This window comes from Camelus dromedarius, chromosome 32, assembly GCF_036321535.1.
Source record: "Camelus dromedarius isolate mCamDro1 chromosome 32, mCamDro1.pat, whole genome shotgun sequence".
In the NCBI taxonomy this organism is placed as follows: domain Eukaryota; kingdom Metazoa; phylum Chordata; class Mammalia; order Artiodactyla; family Camelidae; genus Camelus; species Camelus dromedarius.
The window spans coordinates 7,506,943-7,525,287 of NC_087467.1; the positions used below are offsets into that span (position 1 = coordinate 7,506,943).

Below are 18,345 nucleotides of genomic sequence, written 5' to 3' on the forward strand. Positions count from 1 at the left end.
GAGCTCCCCAGAGGTTACACCCCTAGATCTCAGACAGGAGCTGGCACATGGCTAGTGACAAAGTAGATGGCGAATGAATGAAAATAGGAATAAAAAAAAAAGATTCTCTTCATTATTAAGGACCACTCATTTGACCAATGATTCCATGAAAGGTGAAAATGCTGAGTCAAAACTGCAAGTAATTGTGTTTTTGCGTTTGTTTCAACAGAACGCTGATTGGAAATTCTCTCTCTATTCGCAGCACAAAAGCCCTTGAAAACATCAAAGATACAACTTTCTGACAATAAACGGTTTGGTCTGAGCCTCCAAAAGTGACACGGGCAGAGAGGAGTAATGAAAAATGAGAAATTGAGAGGATTGTAATGCGAGTCGCAGAATGATGACCTCTCTGCTCCAGCCTTTGAAAGAAATGTTTCCATTCGCCTGATCTGTTTGCAGGGAATCATCTGGCACTGTGTTTGCATAAAATGGTGACTTACAGTCACCTGGGATTCAAAATGCTTTCCACCCCAACTTTTAATCCTTCTCTCTCTAGTTTTTCCTTATCAAAAATGATTTCATGATATTGCCTACAAATAGTCCAAAGCAGGACAACCTCCACAAAAGAAAGCAGTTGGGGCTGACAAATCACTATTATAAGGGCCAAAGAATGGGTGCCTGAACTTTTAAAAGGCCCCAAGGTGTAGCAGAACCGAACTGGACAGGGTGCTACTCTCGGTCCTTGTGTTCTCGGCCAAGCTGATCTCTTTAGGATGTGGTTTCCTCTTCGGTAAAACTAACAGATTGTACTTGTCACTGGAAGATGTCTAGGCCTCCTCCCAGCTCTAAAATTTGGTGACTCAATTCAGAGATGAGCTTCTCTGGACCCAGGATAATATTAGAAAATTCACGATCAAAGAGGTGGGGGAGTACGCAGAGGAGTAAGAGCTCACAGAATTGTGCGTACTTGTTTTCAAAAGCAGTAAGAGTATATAGCATGAAGGCTGATTTGTTAGAATTGATCGATGCACTGAGAACTCGCCCAGCCATGATTAATTCTCATGGGTATAATAAAATCTTCATTTAGGTGAAGGTATATAGGGCTTCATAATTATAAGGTAAGAGCACAGTGCACTGGTGGGGAATTGTTTACAGGTAAGCTGAGCATCACTGGAAAGGTCAAAGTGTAACAACGTTTACTGATGAGTGTAGGTGCTGCAGAATTAATGACAACAACCTTTCCTTGTTTATTTCTCCTCAGTATCACAGCATGGGCAGAGAGGATGCTCCCTGGTTCATTTCATTTCTGTAGGTGCCACCTCACCATAGTTATCCGCCCCCATGTCCTTCAAGGATGCATATTTCCTCCAAGCTTTTCCTTTGCTAAGAGAATGACCCAGGTTCTCGGGAAAGAAATAAGCACCTATGAATCAAGATTTATAGATCTCAATACCTGAGACTGGAGAAAACTTCTAAGAACAAATAGGATCACATCCTCCTCCACCTGATAAATTTTTATTACAGGTGAGTGAACTGGTGTATAAGACTGGAAAGGATCTGGACCAGAATACACTATTTCCTCCGTATATGATGTACACATTAGGAGGTGAATGTTTGTAAGCAAATAAAGCCATGCCACGTCCCTCTAAGGATACAAGAATTGTTAAGATCCAAAAGAAGAAATGTTTACTGGGTTGAGATTTATTTTGATGAATTTTATATTTTCCTAAGTGTATTTTGAGCACACTTTGTGAATTTACATAATACAGGAGATACAAAAAAAATCTACATCTCATGATTTAAAGATATTTGCAATTACTATTTCTTTCTAAGCTTTTTCTATCAATATATCCTCACAATTATGATCAACTGCACACTTTTGTGTCCTCACTGTTATCGCTACATTATGACATCAGCATTTTCCCTGAATCATGAACACTTTTCACAGATATCATTCTACTCTGTGTAATGTGCGGAGCTCATAAATTTTTCACACGGATTAGCTCACAGAAACCTCTCAGCAATCCCAAAACACGGCCCTATTATTATCCTCATTTAACAGATGAGAACAAACAGTTAAAGAAATTAGACATCACACTGTTTACATAAAGATGTTTGGTTTAGCTCATAAAAGACATGTACAACAAGATTAAATGCATAAATGACCACGTAGTATTTTATTGAGCAGACTTACCAGAGTTTTCTTAACGCTTTCCTGTTTGAGTGTGCATTATTATTCACAGTGTCCTCCCCCATCTCCATTCCCTTGGACCTATCCATCTTTCAAGTGCACCTTAAAGCAACCTATCTGTGCCACCGGCACTAGAGAGACAAATGACCACACCCCACATCCCAAAATGGAGCTCTGTATGGTCATCTCAACAATGAGGGAATGCGGGTCATTTTTTCCCCCAGCACATTGTTTCAGAGAAACTTTGCGAAATACCTTAGGAGTATCTGAAAGAGTTCTGGATTATAAATCAGGGTTTTAGACTGCCAATTAGCAGTCTGGTTTGTTCTTTGTCATTTATTTAATCTCTCCAGCCTCATCTCCTAAGATGTCAAAAGACTTCCAGGAGGAAAACACCAGCCCCTGGGAGAGAAGGTTAGTCTGACTCACCCCAGTTCTCATAAAGACAGCTCACAGGTGAAATCTTTAGCCTACAGAAGCCTCCTCCGTACTTGGCTAATAGCCTTTGTCACTTGAATAGGACAAACTGACGACATAAACACATTGTAATCAAGCATAACCTTGTTGCTTAACTCTTCTGTCAAAAATCCTCTGATGCAAACTCCAAGAAGGTTAAAACTGGTTGAAAATAAAACTTAACAAAGTACAATGTGACCTGACTGATAACAATAAATACAGACTCTGGGCAAAACTGGGGTGCAGACTAAAGGATATCACCGAACTCTTCGGAGTGAAGGAATTTCAAATGCCCCTAAGGAACGTTACTGTTGATAGTTATTCCATTTTTCTCAACAGTCTTGTTAGTCATCCCTAATGGTTTGAAATTTTACTTATTTTCAAAATGGAGTAATTCAATATTAAAAATATACAGGACAGAGGGGTGGCTATAGCTCAGTGGTAGTGCACATGCTTAGCATGCATGAAGTCCTGGGTTCAATTCCCAGTACCTCCATTAAAAAAAATAAATATATATGCATATATTTATATATGCACACATACATACAGGACAGTACAAAGTCATGTTAACTCCACAAATACTATTGTCTGATCAGTGATGAGAGATAGTGGGGCACTAGGCAGTGTCACCTGAGTCAGAGATCACAGGTGGGGAAAGCATGAATTACACCCCAATGACATAGATGAGTGTTACTATGAAACAGGAAGTAAATTGAGCAGTTGCTACAAACAAGGAAATTGATAAGATACTACAGTTTTTCCTAACACAATTAAAAAGTTTACGAGTTTATCTTGAGAAAGAAATGCTTTCCTGGCACAAATTCCTACGCGTGGCATAACTCCCTTCTGAAGGTATCAAGTGACATTTAGCACAGTGTTACTGCAGTTGTTCAGTGTCATTCTTTATTTTCCCCATGTGCCTCATCTTAACGGTAAACCTGAACAGCACCCAAGGGCACCAAATGAAACAGCTGCTCAGTAATGACATTATATGCGTGTGGAGAGGGCAGGGAAGAGTTAACTGAATGAGCTCCAGGTACGTGATTCAACAGACCATAGCACTGGGAGAAGGTGTCCTGGCACACTCTTAGCACAGTCAGTTCAGGGTTAAATCTTTTAATTGCTGCTGAAAACGCGAATATTCTGTATGGTTGATTGAAGGAAGATCTATATGTTGAAATAGCAGGTGAAAAGGCAGCAGGCTGACATTCTGATGGAGAAATTAAGAAGCCTGATTTATATTCTCACACAGAGATGGGTCACTCGGGTCCACAAAGAGACAGATAAGCTTTTTTTTTTTTTCAAAAGATTTTTGAAATCGTGATTTTACAAGTTCCTTAAGGCGTGAAAGAAACACTTTGGGCCTAGAAATTTTTATGGCTAGGTCTCACCATTACACTATCCAAATCCATAAAAGAACCTCAGAGATGCTTTTGTCAAGTATCTGAATATTTGAATAGATGGACTGATGGGTCCTCCAGGGTGTTAAATGCTTCCAGTAGATGAAGAAACTGACCAAGTAAGGTTATTTGGTATTAGTCTTCTGAATACTAGAATTTTACTTTTTTTCAGCATTGCTAAGGTAAAGTCTTTTGTCCAGGTGACCAATTGTAAAAGGCACAGACACTTATTAAAGCCACTCCTGACTGTGATAGCAAAACCAAATCATCATCATGGCTCAGGCTGCCTACAATTTACCTAAATACCAACCCAGTTATTTAGATCTATAAAGTGAGGAGGACGTGGTATGACTTTTTTTTTTTTCTTTTTTTTTGGTAAGACCTAAAATTGTAATTGAATCTGTCAAAAGAGCAGGATGTTTGGTTTCATCAGGGATTGAGAAAGCTTTCTGGGTTCCCCTTAACTGGCATCACAGCCACTTAAAGATCCAAATCAGAGGGATCTGGAGCCACAGCCACTTCCAGATTCAGCACTGTTACAATCCTCCATCTTGAACTTCACTATCAAGCAGAACCACTCCGGAAATAATCTTCCTCTCTGAGTATCAAAATGCTGCCTCTTTGCCTTTCTCCTCCTTGATCCATGCAATTCTGTATCTTCTGACCTACTGATGCTGGATAAGGTGCATTATGAGCACCAGTAAAGAGACATCCGGCAAAACAGAGAAGTTTGAGTGTTTCTGGAAAACTCCCACAGGAAGCCAAGAGGTCACGAGAAGAGAGAAGGGGGACCCTTTGGGATAAACACCTCTGTGCTAAGAGTGCTGGTTACAGTGACACACATTTCTCCCATCTTTCCCAGTAGGTATTTACATTGTTGCAGAAGGGCTGAAACTAGGAGAAAACTATGAAGTCTTTTTTTTTTTTTTTGGTGTAAGCTTTGCTTAGAATGTCCATTTTGGAATGAGGCTAGAGAATATTCAGCTATATCAGACGGATTTCTAAAGAACTAAACTAAAAAAAGTATACGGGAACCCCATTCTTGTGGTCTAACTCGGCATTATGGGATCAGTTAAATCTTCTCATGTTTTATGAACAGACTACTGCCCTCCATTCCTGCCTTCTTTAAAATCATCACCCAGAGGGCTCAAGATATCCATACTGCATCGCATGCAGTTCCCACTACCTGCAGCTACAGCCGTGCTCCTCAAGCAAAGCGATTTATAAGCAAAAGAAGTTCTAAAGAACCTGGAAGGATGAGAAAGCTACTGGATAAACAGGTTGCATCTTCCTAGAAACTTGGAGAAAAATACTTTTTTTTTTTTTTGCTGAATGAAACAAAGATTTATTTCAGAGTAAATGCAAACACATGAGAATTCAAAGAACTTGATACACATGGTGGACCATTTTGAACTCTGGCTCTGGGCCATATGCCCTGTGAGTGTGCATTTATTCTCCGTTTTGGCTTTGTTTCCTTTAGGGGCGGGGTTTAGATTTCAGAAGCACTAAGTACCCTAAGGAATAGAGAACAAACCCCTTGGAATGCCATAAAAGGCCTTCCATGGCTGGGTAACTATTTATCTCTTTGAACTCATTTCGCATCACTCTAGCCTCAAACTCTGGCAATACCAAACTGTTGATCAACCCCTCTGCTATCGTTGCTCATGCTAGTCCTTCAATCTTGAATACCCTCCCATCTTTCTTGATCAAGGTAACTCCTACTCACCTGTCAAGGCCCAATATTGTCCCCGCCTTCAGGACATCTTCACTGAGCACCTTAACCCCCCAACCCATCACTTCTGACATTATGACTAAACCATCACGACATGTACCTGGCTTCCCAGGACACTAATCAAAGACGGGGACTTGGCAATGTGTGGGTTGTCCAAAATATCAACTGCAGGGTCTTACTCAGAGATTTAGGAACCTCCGACTCTAACAGACAGGATCATGTAATTTTGACATGAGTCCCAGTAATGAAATAATAATTTAAAAAATAGGCATATGGTTCATTTCTCTTACTGGTTGTGAAATTATTTTGTTGTAAAACAGTGAAATAACACAATAAGTTAAATCTGATTTTCCTTTTATTTTGTATTTCGAGAACATGTGCCATCTTAAGAGCTAGGCAACTACATAGCCTTCAGGATTTAAATTTGTTATACCAGCGTTTCAGCCACAGCAGATGATTTCCAGAGTTGAAGCAAAAAAATCCAAGAGCCCTCTAGTGGTCAAAATAATATATGCAAATACTCATCGATACTTAACTCAGTATTTCTCCCTCTGAAGAACTGAAAAGATTTCAATCTTCTTTTACACAAATGCTTGCTTTGATTACTTTTTTAAATCACTATTATATTACATAATTTTTTAAAGCATTTTGGGAAAACAGATGTTTACCCAAATCATTTAAGTCCACCACAAAAATTAGCAGCCCAAACCACACATTGATCAATGAGAGGTTCTGACCACCATCGGCAATCCTAGATCTTGTCCACATAGGAGGAATTTAATTCCTTCCCTTGCAGTTGTTGGAAGAAATGATAGTAATGATAAGAAATGATATTAAAACCACTCAGGATAGAGAAAGGATCTGGTCAACACCAGCTGGGTCTTATAATGTGTTCCCCTTAAGCACAGAGTTGGAATTTAATGTGTATCTTCCTAGACTTATAAAAGCATTGTGCGTGTGTGTGTTCCTAAGTTGTGATTTTGATGGTTGCATAAGAAACGTGTTGGCTTGTCTTTTAGCAAACGTGTCTCTAACTAAGCCAGGCAGCAGTACTTTTCATTTGCTTCATCTCTTGATTACCAGTAATGGTTTGGCAGAAAGCCTGGAGTCGTGTCTCTGCCTTGAAAGTTGTCAAGCGCTAACATTTACCCAAATGCTGCACCACTGATTGGTGAGGGGATTTTTTTCTTGTTTGTTTTAATTCAATTCCTATATTGCCGTATTAGAAAGTAAAGCTTGTTTAAAAGACTCCCACACACATTTTGATTCATCCATTTGGTGCTGAAGAGAGGATGAAGTTTTTTTGTTTTGTTTTTTTGTTTTTGCAAATCTGAAACTACATACTTAACTGTTATAGTCCTAAATCTTTGTGGACCACCCTGCAAAAGCCTGTGCTTATTTATTTAGAAAGTTAGCAACATCAGAGCTCAAATGCTCAGAAAAAAATTTCTGTCCTGTAATTTCATTTCTTACTCAGAATTTTAGTGCTTATTTTCCAGTTTTAGACAGAAAGAAAATGTCCATCGTTTTCCCTTTTGTATAGTGATGTATGAAGAGTTACCACGTCAGTCAATGTCCCTACGTTTAAAAAAAAAAAAGTTAAGTACAGTTAGCATCTGTGAATGACCTTCAAGAAATTCAGCCCACTGCAAGAAATGTTATGGGTAATTCTCCAAAGGCACACTCTAGTGGAGTAAGTTATTGCCGAAGACAAAAGTAGACGTTTCTGGAAAGCTACATTGTGTCTTTGAGGCCACTGGGGTACCATATAGGAGACTGGAGCAGTAATTTACCCTTGTGCAATGAAAAATATAATGAAACTTGCACACTAGGATCCTTTGCCTCATTAAGTTAAACACTTCCCTCATGTCATTTTAAAGGAGAGATTATAATACTGTAAATCTAAGTAACTTAGATTTATGTTCTGGTGTCTGGCAAATGGTTACACAGCGTATTTTTCAGCATTCCTAATGCTTAGGTGCTAGGCAATTTCAGAATGTAGATATAATTGCCTTCATAATTTGGCAGGCGAGGCAGAGGTGAAGTTGTGCTGTGCGGTTATTTACAGAGTTGCAGAGGAGCAGCCCTGCAGTGCTGAGAAAAAGATCTTCAAATCCTCCTGCAGTGAATTTTTAGCGGTGTTGGTGACATCATTATAGTTTCTGAATCTTTTTATAACCGCCAGGGAAAAATATAAACAAAAATCAATCAGAGGAAAATATGTGTGCTATGAATTTATGCTGTCCACACGTTTGATTGAATGATTCCTCTTTCTATGGAGCAGAAAGAAGGTACATTTCCCCCAATAATTATCTTTCTAAAAAAATATATTGATTTATCTCATTCTCTTAAAATCAAGGGAGGAGAACTGGGATGCTAATGAATGAAAAGCAGAATAACGTCACATTCTCTCTGTCACACCTAAGTACCCTGATACCTGTAAGTGAACCGAACGTCCAGAATTTTCTTTGAATAGTTGCTGGTGGTGTAGAAGTTCGTGGAACAATTAGTTTGTTTTAAGCAATCACAGCACATAATTGAATATAACACACATTCAAAAGAAAAGAGTGGACATTTTGTTCTTGTTAGTCTATTACGCTTCTTCTTGCACAGAAAAATTCCCATAGATGGTAACTTTCGTAGAGCATCTTTTGAAACCCAACAGTTTTTTTTTTTTCCTTTTTAAGCTTTAAAAATCTTGAACTTAAGGGAGGTGAAACAAACAAACAAAAAATCAAGAAACAGATGTTGAAGATGACTTTTCTTTCCACATGGTCTTCATAAAGAAGATAACTTAGCCTAATAAATTATTAATGTATGATCAGATTCTAAAAATGGAGTAACAGTTTTAGAGCTTCCAAAAAAAAAATGGATATAATAGTACAAATCCCTATTGAATTCTGGGTTCTGAGGGACACAGCCAGGGTCCTAGCAGTGCCTGTATCACAAATTATATGCCCGAGTAAAGTTAAACAAATGTCCCTGGCTGCCCTATCAGATTAAGATCTGATTTCTGTTGGTGTTTAAAATTAGTGTCACTTATCAAGAGAATACAAAGTACCCAAAGGTAAAGATATTTTTTGAAGTCCTTATAATTCTCAGCTTTACGTTCTCAAAGTATTACATGAGCTATGTGGTAAATATTACATCATCACATTTTTAATTACTAATACAATCAACTGGGAGTGATTTAATGCAGAATTTATCAAGTGTATTAAAGTATATGTTAAAAATGATATATATAATAATGTTGATATATATGTTTATATATTTAAATTATATATATTTAAATTATACACACACACACATCTATTCAAGTTAGCTTAAGAAACACTGGGTTAAAGAAAATCAACCATGTCTCTTTAGTGTAAAATTTCAAGAGTCTCTAATGCAAAGGTCACCTTAATCTCCAAGAGAGCGCTACGGTATACAGTATTTCCCAAATTCATCTGACCCAGGACCCTCATCTTTTTTTTTTTCTTTCATACAGCATTTCCTAGAATTATTGCCCCAGAGAACATAAATTGGGTTTGCTGAGTTAAATTAAAATCCAAAAGACCTTAAAATATTGGCTTAATAATTTTTCAACTTTTAAGTGTCTCATTAATCTCTGAATCCCCATTTTATCTTGTTAATGCTTAAACTAAATGCAAAGCAAGTGTAGAATATTAGTGTGATGGAAATGCTATTCAAAACTATGCATTTCTTGCTCACTTTCACTAATTATCAGAGAAATGCAAATCAAAACTCCAAACGTCCTACACCAGGCAGAATGGCCATCATTAAAAAGTCCACAAATGATAAATGCTGGAGAGGGTGTGGAGGAAAGGGAACCCTCCTACACTGCTGGTGGGAATGTAGTTTGGTGCAGCCACTGTGGAAAACAGTATGGAGATTCCTTAAAAAACTGAAAATAGACTTACCCTATGATCTAGCAATCCCGCTCCTGGGCATATATCCAGAGGAAACTTGAATTCAAAGATACATGTAACCCAAAGTTCATAGTGGCACTGTTTACAATAGCCAAGACATGAAAACAACCTAAATGTCCATTGACAGATGACTGGATAAAGAAGTTGTGGTATATTTATACAAAGGAATACTACCTGGCCATAAAAAAGAATAAAATAATGCCATGTGCAGCAACATGGATGGACTTGGAGGTCATCATACCAAGTGAAGTAAACCAAAAAGAGAAAGAAAAATACCATATAAGATCACTTACATGTGGAATCTAAAAAAAGGACACAGATGAACTTACTTACAAAACAGAGACAGACTCACAGACACAGAAAACAAATTTATGGTTACTAGTGGGGAGTGGGGGTAGAGGGATAAATTAGGAGTTCTGGTTTTGCAGATGCTAACTACTATACATAAAATAGATAAACAACAAGGTCCTACTGTAGAGCACAGGGAACTATATTCAGTACCTTGTAATAGCCTATAATGGAAAAGAATATGAAAAAGAATACATATATGTATAACTGAACCACTATGCTATACACCTGAAACTAACACAACATTGTAAACCAACTATATGTCGATAATACAGATTGTCATTCCTCTGTGGCATTTCCCCTCAGCCTAGTCCTTTTCTTTGCGCCTAGAAGTGGGGGCTGGGGATTAGAATTACATTCAGTTACTTGTTCTCCATTTCTCTGCTACACGTGGTCACTGCTTAGAGATGGGAAAGTGGTAACGTTTCACAACTTCTCTCTACAGTCTATGGAAATTCCCCTATCAGAGGCTCTTTTCCCTTTCCCAAAACTGTCCGTGGGCACAACTCCCTGAGAGATAAGTGTGAGGAGAGGTTAAATGCCAGGATTCCCAAGGACCAGAAAAGCTGAGAGAGGAAAGGTCACAGATGCTCCAGAAATGGCCAAGATTTAGACAGCCAAAACCGGCTCAGTGGGGCTGAGAGTCAAAGGATGAAAACAGACCAGAGACGTTAGCATCAATTTGCAGGTAGTATCAGTATGGACCAAATACTGTTCACAGGTATGTAAGAGTTTAAATCTAGATCTCTGTTGGTCTGGAGGTTTAGGGCCATCTACCGTCCATGACTGTGGAATTCATTAGAGCTCTTCATGAATATTCCTGCTCTTTCTCTCTCCAGGCAAGTGGAACGACTGTATTATTCACCCAGCTGAAGTCAGGTGTGATCACGTGGCAAGCTTTGGCCAAGGGAATGTGAGCATAAGGAACATGGGTCATTTCCTGGTGAAAGCAACAGTGTGGAGATGGGCCTTCCAACCCCGTGGCTGATGAAAAATTTGCCTGAGTGGGAAGGAAACCTTGGTTTTTATAAGCCACTGAGATTTAGGGGTTGTTTTTTACCCCCAGGAAACCACATGTAGTATATCTGGAGCACTTCGTATGTCTGCATCTTAGTTTTATCGTATAGAAAAGAAAATAACAACATATGTCTCTTACCCACAAAATAGTATGAAACATTGGATGCATTTTAGGAGAGAATCGTTACACTTATCTGAGGTGTTAAAAACAACATCTTTTGGTGAGTAAATATGTTTCTACAAATGTGTAGGAATGAACCATCTAAGACTAGAAAGTTCATATGTATGAGAAGACACATTTCATTCAAAATGAATCTACATCTTTTAATAAAATTAATAAAGGAATCTGTATTCTTGAATATATATATCAACAAACTATGATTAATTCAGCGAATCCATTCTTTCAGCACCCAGAAATGTGTGCTATGTAGGAATGGGGTAGAAAAGTCAAGTGAGACCAAGACAGAAAAATAATAAAAATAATTCTTATCGCTGTCTTCAAAACACATAGAGCTTTACAAAGCCTTCATGACTCAGAGTGTCTCTTGAGTCATCTTTATGCCATATTTATCTTGCAAGAATGCAAAGTCCAGCTTTATTTATGCAAATAAATGCATTTTTATTTTATGTTCAGATACAACATAGCTTCCTATGTGATAAAAATACATTTTCTACGTAACTCTTTTTTAAAAATTTGTTCAGGTCTCTTTAAAGTGTTCTATAATAAAATATCTGCTAAACACTTAAAATTTAGCTTTCTGAGAGGAAAAACACTAATTGTTGAGGAAAGGCAAAGTCACTTTTTAACAAGTGTGGAGATTAGTAGAAATTAAATAAGAATATAAATGAGAGAATAACATAAAGCAATTTGCAAATTGCATTTCCATTGTTTTAACACAACATATTTCAGTGTCAGTGGCCAGTGAAGGGGTCTATCTCAATTTCATGGTCAAATGCAAGCGCAGGTAAGGCACAAGGTATGAGCCTGGTAGGGATTTCTTGAATTAATAAGACAAATTAGCTCAGCTGCTTGGAAGCTACAATTTAAAATCAGCCAGTTTTCAAGAGCTAGTCTTAATTTCTTTGATTGATGAGGTAAAAAAAAAAAAAAGGTCAATAATGTTATATTGTCACATTTTGGGTTTTTTTTAATATATATTATTTTCACATTTTGTGATGAAGAAATCTATGTGTTCATCTTAACAATGACTTGAACATTAGAGTTACAGTCAAAAAAAAATTTAAGATAAATTTTAACTCCATTCATATTAGGGCTTTTTGTCTTTGTGGAGGTAAAAGAGCCCCATATAAGGAAAAACATAAACCAAGTTTCTTATTTTTTTCTAAATTGCAGGAGTTTGTATATCAAAGGCATATAATATGTGTGTGAAAAGTTTATAAGTGTTCTGAGGAATACGAAATTGGTTAAACATCCTTAGAATTAATAAGCTGTATTTCCTCTTCCTCTGATTCCCACCAACTCTATTCAGTTTTTAACAAATAAATGCAGTTTTCTAAACTCAGCATAGGAAAAAGATTAACACTGTACTTTAAGGCCTTAAAATTTTTTAAGGAAAAAGTTTAACCGACTTGAAGATTTAGGGTCACAGTGTCATATCCCGTAAGCAAGCCACCGCTTTCCTTCTAGCACACACTGCGATCGGAAAACAAGCCAAACAACCATCGGAACCAATCTGATGGTTCAGATGCAGGCTGTGTGCAGTGAGATGCTTTTAATTTTGTTGTGTCATCCTGACTTCTTCCATTTGTGCTGTCTAGCATTCTGGGCTGGATTTGTTGGAACATGTCTATTTTCCAACTCGATGACTTCTTTTCTGATTATGAATCTCTCTGATAATACACAGCTAATTTATCATACTTACACTTCGACCATCTCTTTTGTCATCACAATCAAGTTATATAGTCTCATTTGGCAAAAATGAAAACAGATAACCTTCCCCCCTCCACCACCAAAGTAACAATAACGAAAAATTTTTAACTGATTCTACTTGACACCAAGGATGACAAATGATCACCATTCTAGACAAAGAGCCTAAGGTGAAAAGAATACGATGTTTAGAATAAAACAGAATAAAGTCAGAAAGGAGTGGTTGAGGAAAACCTCCCTCCAAATTGTCGTGTGTTCACTCCTTAAACATGTATTGAATGGTTTCTACGTGATGGTCACTGAGAATAAACGTGAGTAAGACACAACACCAGCCATCAGGGCCACCCAGAACAGGGGGTGAGCTACACAGTGAATGGACAGGGGATGAGATCCACCTCGAAGGAGAAGTGGGATTTGCCCACAAGGAAAATTGTGCCCACATTGGGCATTCTGGGCAAATAAAAAAGAAACCAAAAAAAAAAAAAAAAAAAAACCACCAACAGACTAGTGGGTAGTCAAGCAGACATACGACTGTGTGTGGGTTTCTCTGGAGGCAGCGATCACGGGGGACTAACGTGTTGGAGGTAATCAGTGGTTGTGGTGGTGATGTTAGAGACACGCGTTGCGGCTTTGTGACACAGTAAGACATACTAAGGAATGTATATTGACGGGAATGGTGAACCACGAGAGATTTTTAAGGGGGGGAATAACCCACTTGCATCTGCGACTTTAGAAGACGGGTGTGCTGGTCCCAGTAGGGGGATATGTTGGAGGGTAGAACCTGGGGACAGAAGAACAACTGGGAGACCACAGGAGCAGCCAAGTGAGGGGATGAAGCCCTGAAGTTGCAAAGAGAATGGAAAGCGGGGAACTTATTTACGATGATTTTTCAAATGTGGTGATACTGGATACGGGCCAAGGGAAAGCGAGAAGAGTCAAGGTCAACAGCTGAGAGTGATGGCCGTGGGGGTGGATTAGAGAGACTGAGGGGCCCGAGAGGGACAAATAAAAGGGCTGCTAAGTGTTGTTGACAGCTCAGATCAGGCTGGAACGCGGGGATCTTCCAATCAGAAACCTGCATTTGCAAAGTCCTCCAAAAAGCCGAAACAGACCAGGCCACAACTGTAACCCCAAATCAGACAAATGGACAGAGATCATCAGTCGCCTCAGCAGACTGCCTGAGAGCTTCTCTAGAATGAGGAATATCAACAAAACGAGCATAAAAGCAGACGAGTGAGTTTCTATTTCTAGTCACAGCAACGAGATAATTCGGACCAAAACTCCCACCGCGGTAACGGAAAATATTTAAAATGTAGAACAGCAAAGAGCCAATAAGATGGTGAAGACACGGAAATTCAGCAGAAGACCAGAACTCAGAGGGAGATGCCCGTCTTTGAAAGGTTTTGCTCCCGGGCATCTGAGTATCAGGAACGAGAGGTCTGGGAGACCAGCTGGACGCCGGGCGGCCTTACGAGCTTCGTGGGAACGACAGGGCCCGTGGCCGTCAGATGAGAGCTTTAACACGCTAGCCCAGCTTTCACTTGGGACCTCAACAGGCCATCACTTCCCTCGGGGTAGACGTGAACCCCCAGTAAACCACTGTTCCTCACACAGACCTGAAGCCTAGCTTCTGGCACTCGTGTTGCCCTTTGACTAAGGTGATTCTGGCCTGGCATTGCCCCCAGGGGCCTGGCAGAAGCAAACTCAGACCCTCTTTGGAGGAAACCATCATCACCACTAGCTCTCAACTTTTTCTTACCAGTAATTTAAAAAAACACATTTCCAGCAAAGTCAGAGGTAGCCAAGCAACCAAGCAAACAAGACACCATGAGTGAGAACTGATAGGAACAATAATTATAAGAATAAATCTCAGTAATTCTTGAGATATGAGAATTAGCAGACATACGTCATAAAACGACTTCACTTGCTACGTTTGAAGAGATAACATCCAAGCTTGGTGACGTCAGCAGGGAACTAGAAACAGTGAGTGAGTCACAGGAGCAGAGAAATGTTCATTGGCCCCCTTGTCAACACTATTTGGCCACCTAAGTTCAAAATTCTTACATTTTAGAATTTTTAAATTTTGTGTTTTTTTGAGGAAGGGGTTTTCTTTTGACACACTGGAAACAAAAAAAAGCCCCACACTGATAAGCCTAATATAATTTTACTTATGTGCATAATTCAATCAGAAATATATTAGTTAAGTACAAGGTAAGTTTACACGTGTTTGTGTGTCCTTGTGTGTACGGTGCTCACACACACATGCGCGCGTGTGCGTGCCCTCACTAATTTCTTGGGAGACACCTATGATTCCTGCCAGGCTCAATCCTCTTGCCAACAGTCCAGGACAGAGCTGGGTAAGGCAGGGAGGACATGCGTCCAATGTCACCAGGGAAAATGTACAAAGGTACCATCCGCTCGCAGAGAAGTGAAACTTACCTGCAACTCTTACAACCTAATGGGTTAATTAGGAGGATTAGGGAAGGTTAACTGTGATCTAACGAAATGGTTGTAAGAACAAGTGCCTCTCTCATTTTTCACTGTATCAGAGTAATACGGTCCCTTATTTATCCTTACCAAAGTTGAAGGAAAGGTTCATATTAAGTCATTCACTGTTTGCACGCAGGTCAGCCAGCTTAGTTCACTAGATTCCGGTCTATTTGACAGAACAAAACCTGGCCAGTTACATGCAACAACTGTTCGGCCCCACACTCTGTAATAAGAACGTCAGCACGTTTATTTATCCCATATAAAGTAGAATTTCCAGTTCACTCCACGGACTCTGTGACTATTATGGACAGTATTTATTCAGAAGGAACACTCTGCAAGTTTGGAAAAGCTGTCTCTATGAGAGCCAAGAGGTCACTGGACAAAACAAGAAACCAAACCTATACATGGTCAAAACATGAAGAGGATTAAAGTTTGTCATTCTTCCTTTGAAAAAAAAGAGTTTTGAAATCCTTAACACCCAGCGAGTCAGGAGCAAATCAGACAACTTTCCGTCCCACACCCTCAAGCTCGTATAATCAGAACGCCTCTATTTGCTTAGCAAGTATCAGCTTTTTTTGGAGGAGAACCTGCTTGGAATTAATGAGGCGACACCAAAAAATAACTTCTATTAATAAACTGTTCTCTTCAATGGAAAATTGCCTATTTTTCTCATTTATTTTTTTCTAAAAAAATAGTATATCTTCTAAAGGCTCCTTAATGCACTGCACACCACCTCTTTCCCCCTTCTTTTATTATTTTCTTTTCTCATTTTTTTTAATTAAAAAAAGCCGTAGTGCCAAGCGAGGGAAGTAACTCTTATCTCCTGATAATATAGTCACATCCAATGGCATCCCGGACTTAGTAACATTTAGTCAGTGTTGTGACATTTAACTACCAACGTTGTAATTCAAGAAACGCCGGGTGTTTAAGAGAGTTAATAGAGAAGAAAGTAAGTAAGGGTAAAGCAAAACTGAAGTTACAAGGTCAAGCTCACAACTATCTGAAATACTTTGTTTCTTTCTACTTCACAAACTGTAAAATGCCAACTATCTCAAGAAAGGGAAAGCAAGTTCCAACGCTGGAAAATCCTCACTCTCACGTTTTCACTCGCACCCATAAAAAAAGAAAAACTCAGCATGAAGCTTCCCAGAGGAGCAACGTGCCTGACACCAATCTTTCCACTTACCCTAGCGTACGCACACCATGATCTCTCAAATCCTTTTAACTCCAGCACATCCCGAACGTATACGAATTCTTAGCACATTCACTTAAAGAAGAAACCTCAATCAAACGGTTAATTACAGCAGAGATGGCAACAGGACTCTGTGAAATGCTGGGGAGAGGCGCGAGTTTAAAATCCAGCTTCTGGATCCTGGTGTGTACAGTGTCTATCTTTAACTTGAAAATGATTTGGTTTCACATTCCACTCAAGTCCCACTGGCAGACGCCTTTGGTAAACTCACCAATGGCAGCCTGTCAAACGCCCGCCCTCCACCCCCCACCCCCCACGCTCAGGCTGAGCTTCCGCTGTTACAGCTAATGCTGATTTATTCAGCTGTCTCTTTACCTGTCTCCGCTTGGGTAAAAGGAGATGCTTTCATTGATGGCTATTACGGAAACACTTGGGAGCTGAAGACCAGCCCGAGGAGGAGGGCTCACTGTGCTCTCCCCACCACCATCCCCTCCCCCTGCTTGCTGCCAGAAACCAACTGACTTCCAAACTTGGCTGTCTGAAAAAGAATGTTCTCTGATTGGCATTCCTGGAAGCAGAAAGCGAGGCAGCTCAAGTTTTGTTCTGTTACTCAGCAGGAAAAAAACTTCCCAGGTATACATAATCCAAAAACAAGTAAGTTTCCTGATTTTGTGTTTTCTTAACTTTGTGGAGAAACGGGGCAAATATTTGGGAGGCATTACAAAGATTTTTCTTGTTGCATCTCGTTTAAGTTTTAATGTTCACATATAATTTTACCCCAAATGGCCGTAGATGCGGGGAAAAAAAAAAAGAAAGTGAAATGGCAACTCTTTTGTTAACAGCTGAGTTTTTTCTTATTAGCAAATGAGTGGGGACCCATTACGGGAAGAAACAGTCATGCTGCCTGCTTGACAGTATTCTAGAGGCAACTGTTCATTCCGTGGCTTTGCTGCGAGAGAAACCCTTGCTCATAGGAATTGTGAAGAAACTGATTCAGGTGTCCTTTGTTTTACATTGCAGACAGCAGGAGGAGAGGGTGCAGGAAACACTTTGATCTCCCTGGCAAATCTTTTCCAGAACTGTCTTGCAAACTCTGGTGAGGACTGGGAGGGAAAGTGTGTGTGTGTGTGTTGGGGGGGCACATATAATACACCTCCACACCCATGTCCGAACAAAGAAAAACTGAGTGAATGGAAATGAGGGGAAAATATATTTCCTCCAACAGGATCTGGCCAGAATGAATCATGTGGAGTCCCTTCAAATCACTACTCATAAAGTTGTTTTAATATTGATGTAGTGGTTACTGGGGTCAGATCCACCACTGCAGAAAATAATTTGCCTCTCTTTGTTCAAAATTGTGAATGTACTTTGTGCAATGTGATGGGTCAGACACCTTCTTGATAGCCCTGACAGAGGGTCTGTAATTTCGGCAGTCAGACCCACGACAACCCCAGGCACCTTGGGGTTTCCAGATCTCCTCCGGCGGTGGAGGCCAACTCCAGGCAAGCGTCAGCTGGCTGGGCTCAGGGCGGTGGTGTGGGCACAGCTGCTCCTTGCAACTTGTGCAGCCGTCTCAAAATTATCCAATGGCAGAAGGCTAACTCCAAAAAGAAAGCTTGCTCTTTGTTTGTTTATGGTGGGTTTGACATTTTCTGCTGGAGGTGATCTTTTACCACATCTGAACAAGACCATTTTCGGGAACCGTGAGTGAACACTTGAT

At 39.6% G+C, this 18,345-nt stretch overlaps 1 protein-coding gene across 10 annotated transcripts in view; it reads right to left on the reverse strand.

Moving 5' to 3' along the window:
- The window catches only part of DTNA (dystrobrevin alpha), a 221,311-nt gene extending 204,470 nt beyond the window's left edge, over nucleotides 1-16,841 (reverse strand). For 3 of the 10 annotated variants that reach the window (XR_010378658.1, XM_031438980.2, XM_031438988.2), the window contains exon 1: nucleotides 16,620-16,840. The gene's annotated coding sequence lies outside the window, so the exon portion shown is untranslated. Of the gene's footprint in view, nucleotides 1-16,619 lie in introns of all 10 variants that reach the window. The other 7 variants (XR_010378660.1, XR_010378659.1, XM_031438984.2 and 4 more) reach the window with 4 other exon arrangements.
- Between the last annotated feature and the right edge of the window lie 1,504 nt (nucleotides 16,842-18,345).